Here is a 17,930-nt window from a genome sequence, read left to right as displayed (position 1 = left end):
TACTGAAGCCCCAGTTTTAAAGGAAGAATTTTCTGGACTGTATTGTAAGACTAGATTAAAATAATGGAGACAGATAAGGGTGAGGTAGTGAATGTGTTCTTTGCCTTAACAAAGACATGTAAAGGAAAGCCTTACTCCTATAAGGCATCCCTGGCCCTTGTGCTAAAGGGCAGGATTCAAGGAAGAGATCTGCCAGCAGTGAATGAGGGGTGAGTCAAGGATCACTCCAGAGAACTTGGGCCATGTAAGTCCATGGGATGGACACCTTACATCCAAGGGTGATAAGAGCTGGCCAGTGTCATTGCAAGGCAACTCTCGCATTTTGAAAATTTATCAGGAGAATCTCCAATGAATGAAGGAACATAAAATGGGGCAGCTATCTTCTAAAAAGATTGAAGAGATAATTTAGAAAACTACAGGCTGGTCAGCCTTACCACTGTCCCAGAGAAAATCAAGGAATGAGTCCTTTTGAAATTTCTGAGCACTTAGAAAAGAAAAAACTGACTAGGAATATTCATCATGAACTTGTCAAGAACAAATAATTCCTGAAAAATTCAATTTCTTTCTATGGTAGGCCTGGGTTTCTAGATAAGAGGAGAGTACTGGATGCCATTTTCTTAATCTTCAGGAAGCCTACTGACACAGTCTCAACACCATTCTTGGATGCATGGACAACCAGATAGGAAAAGTAAAAAGGAAAAAAAAAAAATATTTGAACTGTTATACTCAGGGAAATGTTTAATGGGTGATACTCTACTTAAATGCTGGTAACAATCAGAGTATCACAGAGATCTGTCATTGGACTGATCCCATTTGACTTCTTTACAAAAGACTGAGAGGAGTGTCAGTGTGCCCTTATCAAGTTTGCAGATAACACCAAACTGGTAGGTGCACTAGCCACTATGCTTGGGGAGAGGAGGATCTAGACAGGCTGGATTAGTGGATTAACAGGAGCCACAGGTTGACCTCAACAGGAGGTCCTGCACCTGGCAAGAAAGAATCCCATGCAGTGTTATAGGGTAGGGTGTGATGGCCTGGGAAGCAGCTCTTCTCAAAAGGCCCTGGGAGTCTTGCCAGACAGCAAGCTGATCATGACCCAGCAGCGTGCCCTGGCAGCACAGAGAGCCAAGAGCCTTCTGTGCTTTATTAACAGAAGTGCAGCCAGTACATCAAGGGAAATTATTGTTTTTCTTTAGTCAGCTCTCATTAGACTGCATCTAGAATACTGTGTCTAGTTTTTGGTTGCAAACAGAAAGAAATCAGTAATGCAGGGAGAGTATAGTGGAAAGTCACTATGCTGGTCAGGGCACTTTTCTCGTGAGGTGAGGCTGATTCAGTCTGGAGAAAGGATGACTATGGGGAAACCTCATAGAAGCCATTAAAGATCTATAGGGAGGTCACCAAGATAGGAAAATGTGTTTTCATGGGTTCCTGATGGGACAGAGAAAATAGGCACAAGTTAAAAGAAGAAAGGTTCAGATTGTATATAAAAACTTCTAAGTAGTGAGCACAGGGAAGTAATGAGCATGCACTAGTACAGCTCATCTAGAGAGTCTGCCCAGCCTCCAGCCCTGAGCATCCTTGTCTGACTTTATGGTTGACTCTGCTTAGAGCTTGAAGTGGACCTAACAGCCATTCATGGTCTATCTCATCCCAAATTATTGTATGACTTTCTAAATTTCCATAGAAAAAATTACAGAAAAATGCTGTAATACTCAGTTTACTGTCAGGAATGAAAACTGTCCTTCAATTCTAGTACTATATAAAAGTATTCTCAAAGTTGGGAGTGCACCAATAGGCCTTAACTGCCCTGAACAGCCTTACACAGGACTCCCTGTGTAAGCCCAGACCACGACCTTCAGTCTCAGTCTATACTATTTTGTAGGTGAAATGTACAGTTTCCTTATATATTGCCTTTTAACATGATTTCCATGGGCTACAGAACAGCAGTAGCCAAATATAATTTCAAATTCTTTACCAGTGATTGCTACCTTCTTCAGTTGATATGAAGAACTCTCAATTCAAATTCAGAGCAGCTTCATAAGTAGTGCAGAACAGAGATAAGGTTTAGCTTAATTCAAATGGCTTATGTTATATGAATAGGTACCTTCACTTTTCTTCTCATAATTACCTCTGTTACACTGGCAATCAGGTATACAAAGAAAATGGTAGAATTAATGAGATTGCTCTTTTGCATATTTAAAAATCTTCCATCAAATGTGAATTATACTTGCCTAATGACCTAATAAAAAATTCAATGCGCAAACTCTACTATCTTTCTTTATTTATCATAATCAACTCCTAATGCTTTGATAGAAAAATGCTCAATGAATTTGAAGCATATTATGCTTTGAATATAGAGCTGCTTATATTTTAGTTAGAAGACAACCAAAGGATAATAACTGAAAAAAATAACTCAAAATTCTGTGGCAGTAAAGAAGTCAGCATACAGTATTCACATGGGGGTCCAAACAGTAAGTGGAATGTGAGAAAAAACCAGTGTGTGCATAAGCTTATTTGTCCTGTGCCTGTGACTCCATGGTTCTGCTCTACATCTGCCACACTTGGATGTGTCAAAGATAGTAATTTGAGATTGGCTTTGAAAAAATTAAACTTTCAGTGAAATGTATGTGAAGATTTTAAAGGGGGTCTAATAGTATAGATGAGGATAGTAAATTTAGAATTCACTCATCCATTTACATACATATTTTTTAAAAAAATTAAGTTTTGTTCTTTAGCTGTTCATGAGGTTAGTAATGGTACTGAAGAGGACCACATATTTTCAGAAAAATGGGTCTTTAATTTACTAGTGTAAGAAAGGAGTCATTGAATGCTCTGATAGTCAGCCTGACATATATCTGAAGAGAAACAAAGAATGACATTTGCATTTATTATCTTAATCTGTCTTCACTGTAATTTTGCTCAGTTCAAGAAAAGAATGTCTAATGCAAAGGAGAAAAAAACCCGCAATTTTTATACCTATATTCCAATATCCATAATGTTAAATAATTTGAAATCTTTTTAAATCTGAGCAACAGTGTCCTCACTATTACATTGGTCTAGAGACTCTCTATGCATAATGAAAAAAAAAAAAGTCAATGAAATTAGTATTCAGAACTAATTCAGAACAGAAGAAATGTTTCTTTCTCTCAACCAGTGATTTTACTACCCAGAAAAGTCTGAAATAAGAATATCCTCAAAGTTTCAGTAAAGAGGCAGGGATAGGTTGTGGACCCTTTTGGAAGCAGAGTAGAGAGGACTGTGACTAGAGAAAAATATTTTTCTGAAAAGTCATACAAAGTCACAATAGACTCTCCTTCAGGTCTTCTATTAAGGGTATGGCTATTGAAAAGGCCTAAAAAATGTTAATGGTACATCAGTTGGTAAGAGGAAATTATAAAGCTATATAGAACATATTTCAAAATTGTATTATGTGCATTCAAAAACAGCCAGTTAAAATTATTGGTTTTACAGTTCTCATTTGATTATAGACTGCCAAGTGCAATGCGTGTGATGTATGAAACAGTGACTTCTAGATGAAAGAAGCAAAGTAAATTTCCTACTGTGCCTAAAGCCAGCAAGGCACTCTTTTTTAGCTGGCTTTGTAGTATTTCTGCTTGGGGAGGATTGGCATCTAGTTCAAGTATGGGCAGCATATTCACTCCTTGACATCAAGTGTAGGTATTATTTCAGCCTGGTCAACACCTGACATTATAATCAACCTGTTTCCACGTTAGCATCAAAGATGCTGTCTTTTAAAATCAGTGATTACATTTTTGTTTTTTCCCCTTTCCTTTTTCTCCTTCATATGCAAGTCTTCTTTACAGACAAGTACATGGTACTTGCATGGTACTTTAAAGAAGAAAGGCCGATCCTGACCTTTAAGTACACTTTTACTGATGTTTTGTCTGTTTATACCTTTTTCTCAATAAAATAAAGTTCAAAGTTTTTACAGAAAAGAAAATAAAATCATATATTATCTGTTTCCATTATTACAGTTTGCTGTGCTTAAATTTACAAAATTGTCCTACTTACTGTATCTTACCCTATGTGAATACCTAGGCAAGGTTTGATAGTGAACTATAAAGAGAAAGAAGAAACTTTCTCATTTAACAGGTTCTGTAATGATAGCATCCTTCTACTCTTTCAAAGTCTGGAAGCCTAAAAAGATATTTTAAGACAAAATGTCTACTTTCTTTGAAGTAAATTAAATTCTTGTATGTTCTTTTCATAAGGCAGAGTCAAAAATTGGGGAGCTTCCAGTACAGAGCAGTGGCCAAGCAGCTAGAGAAGTTAAGCTTTACCTTTTATCACACCAAGTGGAACCAGAAGAGCCAAAGACAAATTTGTCACATGGGAAATAAATTGATGTTAACATGAGGTAGAGATGCTATGTAATATTTTGGTTACACATCCATTTTCTAGGATGGACAAGACCTTTACCTGATGTCTTAATAAAAGACTATTAACCTGAATTCACAGAGTAGGAATATTATTATTTAAAAAAAAAAAAGATTTCTTGCAAATGAATGGTACTGGCAACTACAAATCAGCTCTAGGTAAAAAAAAAAAAAAAGGTTTTACTATTAGTAACAAGAAATGAACTAAGCTGTACAGAGCAATTAAATTGGTTAAATTAGAAATGATTGAATATATATAATGTTAGTATTTTTGAAAAGATGTTTCTGTGTGAAAGTCTTAAAATCATCTTTTGTACACTTCCCTTGTTATATTCAGTACATTTTATGATATTTTTACAATTTTTTTTCTGGATATCATTTGCAATTATTAATGGTTACTGAATCCAGTAGCCCAATGGAGGTGAGGCTGCTGCAGTCACATGGGAAATTCCATAAGATCACCAAAATATATCCTTAGGATGTATTTCTAAGTGGGTATCTTATAGGAAATTCCTGAGGTAACTTTCAGGAACATTTTAACATCTTTTAAAATACAGAGAGTAAACTGAAATATTTCATCTCATAACTGCACCAGAATCCTTCATGGTAGAGTTTGAAAGTTGCATGTAAACTCTACAGAATCCGACCAATTGATGATGTTACTTTCTATGAAAGTAAAGTTTCCAGACTGCAGTTTGGAAAGTAATTTTTGTTATTTTATCCTGAATTTTAATGGAATAGCTTGAACATTTTGTCCACATAAGTCTTTTACAAGACTTATTTGGAAAGATATTTAGTGAAATAAGGGTTTGTTGTTTGTTTGTTTGTTTGTTTGTTTTTCTATTGGGAAACAGATAAGCATCTTTCAAATTTTCAATAAGAAGTTAGCTTTTAACTATTCTGAAATATGTAATTATATTGTGATTTGACACACTGCAGAATACAACCCAGTAAAAATGTAAAATGGTACAGAATAATTTTAAATGGAAAGATAAAACCATTATTGGTTTAATGCAGCAGATGTTCTAACAGATCTGTATATTTGAAATGGTGGCTAGTATGCAATTCCCTCTGGTTTAGATATCAAATGCAAATATGATACATGCCCACCTTTCCTTGCCCCGGCTGTTGTTTTTTATGAATGCACATTCAGTTGTAAACAGTGCAGAGCAAAGTTTCGTAAGCCAGAGCATTATAATCAAAGTAGTATCATTTAGTTCCTGTCAATTTCATTTAAAATAAACTCTTCAAAACTTACAGGGGATAAAACATCCAAAAAGCAACAAACTCTATAGTACTGAAAACAGAAAGTAAGTAAGTAATTTTGACTTTAGTTACTCAAGTAGAGCAGCACTTCCATTATGTTTTCTTCACTGTCTTGGCTTCATCATGACATAATCTCCTCAGATTTTTGGTGTTCTCCATTTCCCTTTCTCCAGCCTGAAGGTCATTCTGCTGATCAAACCCTTCAGGTATATTGTCCCTTTGCTTATGCACTCTCACCCCATAGTGACCTCTACTACGTGCCCTGCAAGGGAAGAAAGACCAGTGATACAACTAAGGCAGTTAGTAATAGAAGTTACAGCATTTAGATGGTCCAAATGCAGTTATATTGTATAACTAGGACTAAGAGACCACAGAATGAGAGCCAGAATGTGCAGCATTTTGAGCTCACACTGTGCAAAGCAGTGCAGCCTCACAGCCACCACTGAAGTGCGAATACAGGTCTGGTTTCATTGAAAAGGTGTATTTTGCCTTCCCTAAAGATTTTCATTCTTCCCTTACACCAAAAAAACATTTGGCTTATAACTGTATAAATATAGCCTATAGTTATTATCTACAGGGTTTTGGTATCAAATCTACACATTGTACACTGGGTTGGTACAAAAGAAATAACCTGCAACAAAGATAATTCAATACTTTTTGAAATAAATGAGAGTGTCACAATTTATCTCAATAGATTTTAAATCTTACGAAGAAATGCAATAAAAGTATAGATTCTCGGAAGTGTTCAACTCTTTGTGTGTGTGAAAATGATTTTTAAAATTTCCTTTAAAGTTTGGTATTTCTGAGATTAATAAAAAGCAGTAAATATCAACTTTAACATCCATGTAGAACTATGGATTTCAGTCTCATCCTTTTTTTTTTTTTTTGCTTCAGTTGCTGATAACCCCTTAAAAAGAAGGATAAGATAGATTGTGCCCTTGTAAAAATAATTTAGTTTCTTGTCAGTACTATTATTCTTAATCAGAGTTATAACTTATCTGTATAAAGCTATTTTCAGGGAGTATTGGTCAGGAATGTTTTTTTGTTGCATTGAGTCAAGTGGTAAACTAATCTTCATGAAATTTTCCTAATTCTTAAACTGAGTAACTCATGGCACTTATTTCTCCTTTTAGCATCTTTGCATTTCAAATGTTCACTTTGGTTTTCTGATTTCCATGATCCAGTTTCTGCCCTAAGATTTATAGTGTTTTCTATTGGATTCAATAAAGTTGTATTTTCATTTCCTGAAAATGTATTTAAATATTAGAAAACTATCTATTTTATTTGAGAATACAGTCATATTCTAATAATAAACTAACTAATATAGAATATAATTGGGTTTTTTTCACCTGTTTTTCTGTCTGCCTTACTGCTCTGACTCCAGACTCTCTCAGCACTTCAGGGTTATTAACCTATTCTTTTAATATTTTTTTCAACTAGTATGTAATTTTTAGGGGAAAAAAGCCTCTTTATAAGAGTCCTTTTTAAAATTTTTCTCCTAACATTAATCTTTCAAAAATGTCCTGCCTTTTGTTACACTTTATAATTACATACAATATTACGACACAGACTGACTGACTGTACCTTTTCTAAGGTATTTGATGAGACTGAACCCTTGTCTTGGCCATCTGATGAATTACATGTAATGTGCCAAAAAAAATTTAGTGTAAATCTAAGTTTTTAAAAATGAGAGGTAAGAGATTGCAATAACTTTCTTAGACAGGAAACCAACATAGTAAAAATAGCTGTATAAATTCCACCCCTACATAAGCCTAGGCAATGTTTTACTTACATCCTGAAGACAGGTCAATCAAATAATCTAATACAATTTATTTCATCACATTGATTAGCCAGATGAAAGTTAAACAAAAAGAATTATTTTACAGATTAATTTCAGATGATAAAGAGATGTAAGGCAGGGTCCAGCTATGAAGATTATATTTAAATTAAGATAGTTTGATGGCCATTATCTACCGTAGATTACAGAATGTTTCAAGAAATTCTAAACAAGACACAAAATAAGAAATTATTTTTAGTCTTGTTTGGAGTTTCCTTCATTTAAAAGGGTGCTAGGTGGAAGGAACAAGAGTGTTTGTCTTTCTAATTCTGTAAGGGAGAACAAAATGGACTATTTTGTCAGAATGCAGCTTATTATTATTTGAAGACTTCCTAAGTATTTAAAGTGATCTCAAGAAAATGCCAAACTTACAGCCAATTCTACTGAGTTTGTAAACCAAAATAAATTGGTACCTCAAACCAACCCACAAAGACATATATAGGAGTCTTAGAAAATATAGCTTGTTCCTCATTAAGGTGAATGTTTGCCTCTGACATCAGATTAGGGTAGGATCTCACCATTTGTTTTTTTTTGTCAGGAGGTGGGCAGGGGAGCTATAATACCTCTTTTTCATAGAATTAAAGAATGATCGAGGTTGGAAGATATGTCAAGAAGGCATCTTGTTCAATCTCTCTGCTAAGGCAGGACCACCTAGAGAAGGCTGCCCAGGACCACATCCAAATGAGTTTTGAATATGTTCTACAACCTCCCTCGGCAACCTGTGCTGGTGTTTGGTCACTTTCACAATTTCCTGGTGTTCAAACAGAAGCTCTTGTGTTTCAATTTTTGCCTGTTGCCTCTTGCACTGTCACTGGACTGAGAAGACTCTTGCTCTGTCCTCTTTGCAGAATCCCTTTAAGAATTTACATACATGATAAGGTCCCCAGAGCCTTCTCTTCTCCAGGTTGAACAGTCCCAGCCAGCTCTCTCAGCCTTCCCATATATTAGAGACACTCTAGTCCCTTCATCATCTTAGAATAATGAAGTACTTAGGACTTCTGTTTGATTCTCCTTTTAATCCATGGGGAAGACATATACACAAAGTCATCCAAATAAGCAATCTTAGTTTGCCTCTGACTCTCAAGAGAGTCTACTAAAGCCCCACCTTATTACATTGCATACAGTTTAGAATTTTCTAGGGCATTTAACACTGCTGATAAAGATTTGACTGTGAATATAAGGTAAAATTCATGTGATTATGAAAACTATGTACAAATGAGGTAGCAGACTGCAATTTTACACTTTTTCTAGGCTCTTTCATCTCTATGTTGGCAACATATTTACAGTACTTAGATGATAAAAACTGTGTAGCCTATAATTTTGTCACTAGAAAAGGTTCCACAGACGTGAAGTGTTATTTGTGAGCTTCCAGAGAGCATGATATCTTATTGAAATTCACATCAATGACATGTAAACAAACAAGCTCCAAAATACTGTTCATAATTGATTTACATAGTTTAAAGTAATTAAATCAATATTTATTTTTTCCTGTACATGTAATTTTCTTCCACTGTCTGAGACAATGATAATGACAAGGATTCAGAGCTATGTTTCATGGAATCAAAAAGAAAATATACAATCAGGCTATTCTTTAATCGCTTAACCTCTGGTACAGTTTCATCCCAGGTCAGCCAGCACTTTCCTAAATTCCAGTTTAAGGAACAAACTGGTCAAGAATTCCCAAAATACATTCTGGAAAAGATTGTCTTGGTTTGTGTGGGAACAGTTTAACTCAAGAAAGGGTCACAGCACCTCTCAATTTACTGACACAGGCATAGCCCTAAAAATGAACTGATCTCACCTATGCAAAATCATAATATATAGAAGATAATAACTATATTATTTTCATTTACTTTTTTATGTTTTGACTTTACACTTCCAATTATTTAATCATGAGCTCTAGAAACTATTTTTTAATGGGAAATGGAAGATTAATTTCTTGCTTAATTACGTGCTTTGCTTAATGAGTGCTTACTATGATGTTTAACAAACTCACTAACTCTTCTCAGATTGATGAAACTAGGGGAGTTATAAACAATCAGATATGTTCATCTCTAGTAACATGTACATAAACTAGCAAATTTTTTAACTACCACAGAAACTTAAAAAATCTGCAGTGTAAATATCTACACTGAGTTTTTGTCTTTCATATTCCCTTTATAATTACTGTAAAGACATAACTTTGAGGAGAAATTAATCTGACCTTTTATAGACTTGTACTTTGCAATAAAATAAATCACTGTGTAAATGTGACACTTTCCCTCCTATACATGAAGGAACTTAAAATGCCTAGCTGTAGCACGAAGATGACAGAAGGGCTGGAACACCCCCCCTGTGAAAATGTGCTGAAAGAGTTGGAATTGCTCATTGTAAAGATGAGAAGGCTCCAGGAAGACCCTATAACAGCTTTCTGGTACCTAAAAGGGGCCTACAAGGACAAATAGGGATAGGACAAAGGGGAATGGCTTTGAACTGAAGGTAGGTTTAGACTAGCTATTAGGAAAAAATTCTTTACTATGAGGGTGGTGAAGCACTAAAACAGGTGCCCAGAGAAGTTACAGATGCTCCATCACTGGAAATGTTGAGGTTAAGTTGGATGGGGCTGTGAGCAACCTAGGAAAAGGTAGGTCTAGGGAAAGGTGTCCCTGCTCATGGAAGGGGGCTTGGAACTAGGTGGTCTTTAAGGTCATTCGCAACCCAAAACATTCTATGATACCATGATTATCTATCCTCTTTGTCTTTATAGCATTTGCTTCAATAAATGGTACATAAATGAGTACAAATCTGAATGACTTTCTTACTGAGGTCATAATGAACACTAACATTGGTACATTGCAATAGTTTTAAGCCTGAGCTCTGGATTTGGTCAGCTGCATTCCTGATTGGTCTTACAACAATGTATGTCCATTGTAGTGTGCTAGTAAGATGCATGTGCATGAATAAAAAAAAATAATGCACACAATACTATTTGGTGGCTCCACATCAAATATATATTTTTGGCTGTTCTTATATTTTTTCAAATTACGTATTAAATGAAAGTACCCTTCACAGTAAATTCTTCATATTCTTTGGTCATTGTACTGCAGTTAAATTACTTAATTTGACCAACTGTAAGATGGTTATTTATAGATTTGAGTGGCTATTAAGGATTCATTTACAAGTTGTGAATAATAGCAGCCTTGTGAGAATTAGCCTACAATATTGCTCTATGAATATGTATGCATTATTGTAATGTTCATCCTTCACAAGACTTGAGAGGGGGAATGGTACAAATAAAGCACATAGTAAGTGCTAAATTCATAAAAGGTTATTTTTGCAATTTCTATGTAAATAGACTTATCACTGTGGAGTAAATGTGTGGAATAAGGATGGAAGAAGGAATGTAAACTATCTGTTGATGACTGGAGTCCTGGGGTCAAAGGCTTTTTAAAGTAATTACCTTCACAGTTTCAGGGCAACAATCAGCTCCTGGAGATGTTAGCGGAAATAGTCCCACAGACTGGGAATCTAGGTGGTGAGATTTGCTCAAAATTGAGGTGGATTTTATATTAATAAATCTATATTTCAATAAATTTCACAGATTCGATTTGGGTTTTTGTTTCTTGGGGTTTTTTTGAAGAATAAGATAGATGGTGCCTAACCAAGTTCGAATTTATCTATGAATAAGAGGGCCTGAATTTAACGTATGTGTGTGAATAAATGGAGTGTAACTCTACAAGAGAAAAGTTGCCCTTGGAAGGACAGTTAATTCCTTTTGTATTAGCTATCACTAGATGATCTGATCACCAGAAACTCTTGTCACAAAAAAAACTGGTTAAAACTGGTTAACGTAAATTATACTACTGCATTTAGGAACTAAATACTTCATTTTCTTCCCTGTCATTCAACATTGAAGCTTTAAGGATCCTGATATTTATCAACAATATTCAATGGCTATGTCCTGAATCTCTTGGAATTACAGCTTCTCAGATTTTGACTCTTGACATTGTAGCTTGAATTAAGTCTCCTCATTTTCCAAAGTAAAATTACAACTCTATGTTATTTGTGTTTAAATAATCCATCAGTAGTTTGCTTTTTAAAAGTCCATTCTCATTGGCAGTCTCGGTTCTTCCATAGGGCAGCCTTATTTAACTTTTGTCTTCACAAAAAAACAATTTCTGGTTTGCATTACTCAGTCAGTCCTTCCTGGATTTCCTCCACATAGCAGTCTTTTGAAAATATTCATTTTTAAAGGGTGCACAAAGCTGTATCAATGCTGTGGGATAATCTATTTAAGCATATTTTATAATTGTGGTCCTATCACAGTACTATATAAGACTATTATGATGGATAAAGCTGAGGTTATGAATAAGCTACCAAATTCCAGTATATCTTGTTCTAGCCAAGCGTGATAGGGTTGCTCAGATGTATTCCTGAAAGACAGAAATATCCATTAACTATTTCTATCCTATATTCAGAGTGAAGCAGGATATTTATGTGACTTTGAGATAGTTTTCTAGTTTTAATGAGTAAAGAATACGTTTTATTAATACAGGAGAAATATTTAAAATCTGAAGGGTTGGAAAATCTGTATTCAGTATTTCAAGAACTTTCTGGAAATACCTTTTAATCACTGGAAATTATTTTTGAGAAAGCATGAAAATACCAGAAGACTGAAAAATGAAGATGATATTTAAAGCAGTTGAGGGAATGAACTTGGTAACTGCATGGTGAGTAGGTCATCACTGATGACAGGTTAGTAAATGAGAAAGCTATAAATTTGTCAAAAGAAGTCACGTAAACATATAAGAACCCAACATAATCAAAATTATCGTTTTAACTGCATCACTGTGATATGTTTATAGTAGTGGGTCCTGAATAGAATTGATGTTAGGAATATTTGCATATAAAAATACTTAGATAAATATGAGAAGATGGTCAAGATCTTTGAAGAATTTAGTAAAACTTCTGCTATGGACAGTAGAATTGGAGATAGAATACCCTGTTGAAAATAGCAAGGCCACTCATAAACTGCTAGAATAAAACCTTGCAATAAGCAAAGTAGTGTCTGGACAAAATCTGTTATATGCTGTTTTGTTTTGGTTTTTAATGAAGAAATTATTGAGAAATTACTCCAGGAAAAAAGTCCATTGCCCAGAAATGGAATGGAGATGAAATTAAGACCACATTGAATTAGTGGGAATGTCAATGTTTTTCTTCCGCCTTATTCTGAAAATAAATGGTGCTGGATATTGTCATGTAAAAGAGACCTAACCAGACAAACCACTGGTTTGGATCACAGTGAACCTCCATTCTCATATTCCTATAGTAGTCTTTTTGCTACTGTGGACTAATGTTCATTATCTTCTGCTTGTTTCTTCATTGTAAGTCTGATATATTGAGAAAGGGAAAATAAACAATAAATACACTTAAAAAATAAGGTTACATAATATTTTTCTTTTTAGTAGTGCTCTTGCTGTTCCCAATTATCACAGTTTGCATGTTAATTCAAGGGAATAAACCAAAACCAAATACAAGCACTTCCCTCTACCAGTTATATAGGATAGTTACAGTATGCATCTGTGAGGCCATGTGGATTTTCTTTTTTCATTAGTTACATGCTATAAACTCAAAAACCTGTAAATATGTCTGAAAAAAAGTTTATATAATATAAACAGACAAAATAGCAGGTGTTACCCAAGGCATATCTAATAGCTGTAAAACTACACAGGATATTAAAATGGCATTCAATATGGGTAAACAGGAATTATATTGAAAACAAAACTATAAAATATCATAGCAAAAAACAGAGGAATATATTTTGTTAATTTAAGTCCACTTACTTAATAGTTTAGGTTACTTCCTAGGCAGAAACAGATTGCACTAATACAGTGAACAAAAGTACTATTGCTAACCTTGTCACAGCCATTTATCATTTTCAGCCATCTGCAAACCATTTAGCCATCTGCCTCTCCTGGTCCATGGATTTAAAAAAATGGAAACACAGTAATATAAATATTTAATGAAGTTAAATACTCTAGGAAAAAATATGCATTACATGTAGAATGTCTGTTGGTTTTAGTTTGGGGTTTTTAAATTTTAATCAGAATTTCTAGAAGACATAAAGTACAACTTCTGGAAAATTTCTATTAAACCTATCCCTGCAACAACAGAAACTTCACCTCAAGGCCCTTCATCATCTTCATTGTCTTTTCTTTTCCAGGCTCAACAAAACCAATTCTCTCAGCCTTTCCTTGTAAGAGTGGTGCTCTATCCCTCTAGTTACCTTGATGACCTCCTCTGGACTTGCTCCAAGAGATCCACGCCCCTTCTGTGCTGGGGACCCCAGAGCTGGATGCTGCACTGTAAGTGGGGTCTCACCAGAGCGGAGTAGAGAGGCAGAATCCCCTCTCTCAACCTTCTGGCACGCTTTTGATGCAGCCCAGGATGTTTGGCTTTCTGGGCTGTAAGTGCTCATTGCTGGCTCATGTTCAACCTCTCATCCACCAGCGCTGAGTCCTTCTCAGCAGCGCTGCTCTCAATCTCTTAATCTCCCAGCCTGTACTGATACAGGGGATTGACCTGACCCAAAAGCAGCACCTTGCACTCAATCTTATTAAACTTCATGAGATTCCCACGGGCCCACTTCTTGAGTTTGTACAGATCCATCTGGATGGCATCTCATCCTTCAGATGTGTCAACCACACCACTCAGCTTGGTGTCATCTGCAAATTTGCTGAAGGTGCACTTGATCCCTCTGTCTATGTAATTAATAAAGATATTAAATAACACTCATGCCAATATAGACCCCTGAGGAACACCACCTATCACTGATGTCCATTGGGACTCTGAGCCATTGACCATTACCCCCTGGATGTGACTGTCCAACCACTTTCTTATCCATCTAACAGTCCACCTAACAGTCTCCAATTTAGAGAGAAGGATGTTGTGGGGGATTGTGTCAAGGGCTCTACAGAAGTCCAGATAAATGACATCTGTAGTCCTCCTCTTGCCTACTGATGTATTCATCTCTATCACAGAAGGCCACTGGGTTGATCAGATAGGACTTGCCCTTGGTGAATCCCTGCTGTCTCAAATCACCTTCCCATTTCCATGTGCCTTAGCATATCTTCTAGCCACACAACATGAAGTCTGTATTAAATTACTACCTGATAGGGGATTTTTTTTCATATTTAGAGAAAGACCAATTTGCAATCGTCATGGCAAGTTATATTTTCCCACTTCCTTTTATCTTGTAAGATTGAATTTATAGTGTACTTTCTTAAAGATCTTGATAAATGTGAGCATGATATATTTGTAGTATTTCCCAATGATGTATCCTCACAGCAAAAAGGTCTTATTGCATTTATATACAGACCTTTGGAAAAAGTCCACTACTTGGAGAATACCAGCATAGTGTAAGGACATAAGTGTAAGGCTTTTATTGCTTATCTTCATGGGCAGCATGTCTTAGTTTTTCCTTCTGTAACTATAGTCTTAAGAGAGTTCTCTAAAATGAAACAAAATAATAAATCAAAGATCATAATAATGTTCTTAATGGAAACTTATCCTGCTCTTTTCTGTCTATATCAACAATGACTCAAGCTGTTGGATTATTTTCAGGGATAAGGTCATGTCTTCCACACAGCAGTGTAGATCCCCACTGATATAACTGAAATCAAGACAATTGCACCTTTTTTAATCAAGTGGTATTTATAATCAGAATTATGTTCTGCATATAAAATAAAGACTAAGTAGTGGAAAGACTGTTTGGCAACACACCGAATAGAGACACCTTGAGAAATTTATCACACTTTTATAAAAAATTTATCAGGACCTTTGTAGCTTTGAATAAAAAAATGTAGCACAGGGTGAAAAAGCTTGATTCTAGAAATACTCTATGAAAAAGTTTTGTCAAAGGTAATTTGGGTTATGCAAATGAATAAAAGACAAGTTTAAATAAAGAATGTTCAGTTTTTTCGAATACAAGTTTTGAATTCAGCTGCATTACAGGAGAATATACCACAGGTCTTGTCATACATCATAATATAATCTATACAGTCTTTACATTAATTCCTCATTAACGCTCTCCAAAATTTGATGAGAATTTTGCACTTCAAAAAAGAGATGTCATTTTACCTATCTAATAGTAAAAGTGCTTTCCAGAATAACTGTATTTCTATTTCTTAGAAAAATAAGTGGGCATTAAGTTTTAGTGTAATAATTGTATAAAATTTACCTAAATGTTTTTGTGATTGACATCCACTGGAATTTTTTCATTGTTATTTTTGTTTGTTATGTGGATCAACATTTTATAATCAATTTAATTAGCTATTTTGCTAAATGATAAATTCTTTTAGAGTTAGTTTGGTGTATTTAGTTACTAATAACTTCTTTATCTTACAAATGTATTGTAAGTGAAGTATTTAGTAAGTAATAGAGCTATAATTAGTTGATTTATTCATTCTGTGTGAGAAGAGAATAATAAGATTCCAAGACCATTGCACATTAGTACACAATGCAAGATGAGGTTAATTACAGGGCATGTTGCTGCAAGGTAAATTATTTTCCTTTTAATTTGTTTATTAAAACACTCACAGTATGTTTTACCATAAAACATGAACTAGACAATGCACCTAAAAGAAACATATTATTCTGCTTTCAAGAAATGCGGAATCTTTGTGTTATGTCAGAGAAATTTATTTTGATTAATTTAGAGATGGGACAATTTGAAACACTTTTCTGATGTGCTTGTTTGATGCCCTTAAGCATATGGATCCATTAATTCACAGAACAGATTATACTGAGATTATTTATAAAAAACAATTCTATTTAAAAGACTGTTATGCCTCAGTCATACATGAAGGTTTTGTGAGCTTTGAAGCTTTTGCACTCACAAAGTCTTTTGTTTAAACAAGACAGTAGTTTGAGCACATTACAAAATCACTTGTTCAGTCTTAAGTCATCAAGAAACTGCATATTACTGTTTCCTCTGATAATTCCAACTTGGCACTGTACAGAATAAGATTTTCCACTCTCTAGGGATGACCTTTCTTTTAATGGTAAGTAATAAGTTTCACTCTGTTAGTAAGCTTCACATTATTTATTACCAAAGCAATCTGTGTGACGTGTGCAGCCTTTACTGGATATTTAATACAAATTTTTAAATAGCAAATAAATATTACAGTGTGCTGGATCTAAATCTATTTTTGTTTGGATTCTTAGGCTTTTACTCCACAAATGAGTTCAGTAAAGCACAGAATCGTATGGATAAGTCTCAAAAATGGCAGAGAATACCTTATTTCTCCCTATTAGGAGATTCTGTATGGTGAAAAATGAGTGCATTTACATGAAATTGTTATCTATGTTGTATAAAACAAAATTTTTAGTTCAGACTATTTACACCTAGGGTCTCTCTCCTTCTGAATTCACCAATAAAGAGTAAAACTAACAGAAATTAACTCACAGAGCCATTTGTTTTAGAATGATCAGTGATTTCACAGCTTAAGGAAGGTCAGAAAAAAAAATGTAATAATAAGAAATAATGGCAAAAATAATCATGCAAATTTAAAAAAGTCCTATTCTGTTAAGAATTTTTCTTCCTGGAACGTGAAATTTCTGTATAGACAGTAGATAATCCAGTATTGTAGTGTTTTGAGAGCAACTGCATATGAATTCATGTACTTTGCTCTACATATAAACTACTCATTTATCCTAAATATTCATTTACATAAAATGAATATTTACATAAAACTGGCTAATAACTTCCCTATCTGTTTAAGCAAATGCAGTGATGATAATAATAATAATAATAATAATAATAATAATAATAATAATAATAATGAGATAGATAACAACTCTCTAGACAAAATTACTCAAAACAGCCTATAATCCATTTCTTTTATTTAGTACTCTAACCATACCTGACAACAGTCAGTTAGTTTGGTGTGAAAAATTGAGGTGCAGGGTGGAGGGACAGGAAAGGAACACTGCTGCTCTCTCCATATTTTTCCTGATCCTTTGTTCAAATTTTCAGGGAGTGAGAGAAGGAGGAAGGTAAATTTGCAAAGATTTACTTTTGGTAGAAAAATTTGTTTAATGTGTCACCATTAACATTATAATACATATGGAACATTGTAACAAACGTGGGTAGAGCCCTTCCCAAATCTTCGTTCGCGAAGCCCAGCCATAATGACATATGGAACAAAAAACCAATAAAAATTTCAGATTTCCCTGAAGAAACAAGTATTTGGGTTCTTTGCTACAGAAAGAATGCTTAGAACCATGTTACTTTCTGATCAACGCAACTGATAAAGAATTAATGAAGAAATATTGCATAGGTATCTTAATGTAAATCTTTAATGCTGTATTTCATGGACTCTTGCTTTACACATTCCCTGTTTTTATAAATGTTCAAAAATGTCACAGAAAAATCCTAATTATTTTTT

This window comes from Chiroxiphia lanceolata, chromosome 1, assembly GCF_009829145.1.
Source record: "Chiroxiphia lanceolata isolate bChiLan1 chromosome 1, bChiLan1.pri, whole genome shotgun sequence".
NCBI lineage: Eukaryota > Metazoa > Chordata > Aves > Passeriformes > Pipridae > Chiroxiphia > Chiroxiphia lanceolata.
This window is presented reverse-complemented; position numbering follows the sequence as displayed.